This window comes from Salvelinus sp. IW2-2015, unplaced genomic scaffold (genome assembly GCF_002910315.2).
Source record: "Salvelinus sp. IW2-2015 unplaced genomic scaffold, ASM291031v2 Un_scaffold6631, whole genome shotgun sequence".
NCBI classification, from domain to species: domain Eukaryota; kingdom Metazoa; phylum Chordata; class Actinopteri; order Salmoniformes; family Salmonidae; genus Salvelinus; species Salvelinus sp. IW2-2015.
In genome coordinates this window covers 3335-6912 of record NW_019947893.1, presented here as the reverse complement: position 1 = coordinate 6912, position 3578 = coordinate 3335, and the positions used below count along the sequence as shown (strand labels likewise).

At 43.9% G+C, this 3578-nt stretch overlaps 1 pseudogene; it reads left to right on the top strand.

Annotated features, from left to right (window-relative positions):
• The first annotated feature begins 1783 nt into the window (after window positions 1–1783).
• On the top strand, window positions 1784–3355 carry LOC112078979 (relaxin-3-like; annotated as a pseudogene).
• Window positions 3356–3578: the final 223 nt, after the last annotated feature.

Genomic DNA, 3578 nt, shown 5'->3' with positions numbered 1-3578 from the left:
TATTAATTTAAAATGAGACTTTGTACAGGTTTTTTTATTGAGGGAAACATATTATATTTGTTTTATATTGCAACCAAGAATGTATTTATTGTTGCAGCTGCCTAACTACTCAGGACTTTCTGATATTTTCTGAGGAAAATGTTGAGAGTATATGTTTGAACCCGGTGTTAAATCACTGCATTCAAAGAAGAGAGAGGAGTCTGGTAATGGTCACCATCCAAATGAACAATGTCCTTTAAACCTGCTGTGCCAGTGTGTAACGCATTAACTGTTAAAAACCCAACAACATAAAAACTCCAATACCCAGCATTTCATGGTAGCTCTAACCGTGTCCAATCAGAGGCATGCGAGAAGCAAGAATTAGCCCCTCAAACTGAATGGAGGAGTGTGACATCATGGTGCGTCTATTCATCTTAGTTCACTCAATGTCACAACCGAATGGTCTTTTCATACATCTTCTCCTAATAGCACATATTTGATGTTGCATCTAAAATAAATACAGTGTATTATGTGGTAGGTTCACGGTCGAGACTGTGATTTTGCGGTTGAGTAGCTAGGTAGCTGTAGCAGTGTTTAKGTTTGAACACCACACGTTAGAGAGTGGGATAGAGAGGCAGAAGCATGTACCTTTAGAGAGGGAAACCCGGGTGGGTGTCTAGAGCAGCAGCAATACAGATGTTCTGAAATTAATCAATTTGAATACATTTTACAAATACAATAATTACACCCTAAAACGGTCCACAAGACTATATGCAAGCTATACAATACTGCTGGGTACAGTAGGCTGTGCGGCCTTGGCCTGTCTGGCTCGCGGGTTTAGAAAGAAGTGTCTGTCTGTAGGGAGGTGGTGGTGTAGGTCTGTCCTCTGTAGTATGGGATTTCATTAGTCCYTTGAGATGATGATCTCCAGTGTATTTGTTCAGTAGTAGTATGAAGTATCAGTTGTCTGCCAAGTATTTTCCTGAAAATGACGAACATGCCTTGGGTTTSAATACTTATGTGTAAAAAAGAATCATACATGCAACTATGTACACATAGCAAAACATATTTTACGATAATACTGTATCAATACAGTGTAATAACACCAATTAATATCACAGTGATACACTATTTGTTTATAATCATGTAATTATTACACTATGCTATGAGCGTCACGCTAATTTGAGTCAATCTTTCCCTTATTCTGATATTTTGTGAAGGATGGGATGCACTCCATAATAAGTTAGGTGACATTATTTCTTGTTTAGCAGAGTAAGTGAAGAAAGGCTGTGTCTCACCTGCAGCGAACCTCTTCTTGATGAGTGAGAAGCGGTACCCTGGCCCAGCCAGTTCTATATACAGCTGACAGAGTGCTGCCCTCGCTGGTGACTGGACCGCTAGGGGAGGGTTTACTGGGCCCCTCCCCTAGCGGTCCAGTTATTTAGCGTCCAAATTTATTTAGTAAATATTTTCCTCTATTTTCTTAAAACTGCATTGTTGGTTAAGGGCTTGTAAGTAAGCATTTCTCTGTATTTCTGTTGTATTCGGCGCATGTGACAAATAAAATTGGATTTGATGGCACTGATGTGTCACACAGATGATTTGTATTAGAATTAGATCCAGCTGTGGCGGAAGGACCTGTTCACTCCCGTGCTGGACTTCACCTCCACCCAGAGGTGAAAAAAAAGCGAGAGAGAGAGATGGGGTAGATGAGGTGGGGACGGAATAGGGGGGGTATAGGGGAGGGAGGGAGAGATTGATTGACTCTTCAACAGGTGAGCTGAAAGGTATATATAGGAGGAAGATGCACGCCTTGAACCAGAGACCAGTCCACTGTGTTACTGCCTCAGCAAGAGCGAGAGAGAAAGGGCAGAAGGGGGAGAGAGAGAGAGAGAGCGAGAGAGAGAGAGGAACACAATAAACAGAATAAGAGAAAGAAAGAAAGAAAAAAGAAAGAGGAGAAAGTAGACCAGAGAAACAGTTTGTGGTGGTCTTTGCAAGCGAGCACCCCAGTTGGGACGAACACAGATACACACACAGCAACCACCAGAGAGCCAACCAGCCATCAGTGATGCGTGCGTTGCCAGTACTACTGCCCCTGCTGATGTGTGTGGTGGTAGGTCTGAGCCAGGTGAGGGTGGAGGTGAAGGCAGTGAAGCTGTGTGGCAGAGTTCCTCAGGGCCGTCGTCTACACCTGTGGAGGCTCCCGCTTTAGACAGCTCCTCAACGAGCCAGAACAGCTGGAGGGTGAGTTGAGCATCTCTACCTTCTACTTTAAACCCTCTCTGTTACCCCCAATCTCCATATCCTCCTACTTAAACTTCTTTACACTTTACACTTAATTTAGCCTATCGTCCTTTCAACTCAGATTCACACCCCTGACATTTTACGTCAGGAGTTATTCCACTTGACTAACAAAATGACATAAATTGACCAGACAATGTATTTGAGTCAGTGATCATATCTGTCTGAAACAATGTATAGTGATGCTGATTCAGTGCGTGTGCATACAGGCAGGAAGGAAGGCAGGCGGGCAGTCAGAAAGGCAGGAAGGCAGGCAGGCATGCAGTGTCAGGCAGGCAGTTGCTCCTCTGACTGGGTTATGGAGGTCTGTTATGCAGTCCTGTTCTCTGGAACATTAAAACCCAGCGGAACCCACCTCTTATAATCTGATTATGATGCTGATGATATCAGGGCCAGCCTGTTCCCAGTGGGCAAACCACAGCAGGCAGTTAGCATATTAACCATGCTCATTAGAACCTCTATACCAGGCAGTGTCAGAGGAAGGCCCTAAAAATTGTCAAAGACTCCAGCCACCCTAGTCATAGACTGTTCTCTCTGCTACCACAAGGCAAGCGGTACCGGAGCGCCAAGTCTAGGTCCAAGAGGCTTCTAAACAGCTTCTACCTCCAAGCCATAAGACTCCTGAACATCTAATCAAATGGCTACACAGACTATTACTCAGCAATTACATTGTTGAGCATAGACTACTGATAAGATATCAGGCACGGACAGTCACCCACGCATCCTCTGAACAAAATTAGGACTGGGGGAGAAAATGAACTTTGATTTGGACATTAATTTTTATGTTGACTGTCTTTCCAAGCTGTTTTATTAATGAGTGACTGTATGACATTCCAGATTCATATCAGACTGTAATACCATATTTCGTTATGTGATATGATTTTATGACTTGAGCTTCCTGTTGTGTGATGTCATGTGCAGGTTTGGCAATGAGGAGAAGAGTCCGATCAGTCTAGAGGACCTGAAGGCCAGTCTGTGGTCAGAGTTCAGCAGACGTGACCTGAACAACATGCTGACCACCGTGTGCTACCAGGTGGGCTGTAGGAAGAGCGACCTCACCCACCTCTGCTGAGGCCTGAGTGGTCTTCCTCTCCTCTCCAAAACAGACTCCCAGCGGACAAAGCGGTTGAAATAATGTCATTGCAAGCAGTTTTGGCCACTGGGCTCGCTCTCTTACTCTCGAAACCTGCCCTGCTGCTTTATTCCTAGAAACATAAATAGATAAACACAAGTAGAAGGCTCAGGAAAAACACAATGTGAGGTATCATATATCATTAATACTTGCACAGAACAAT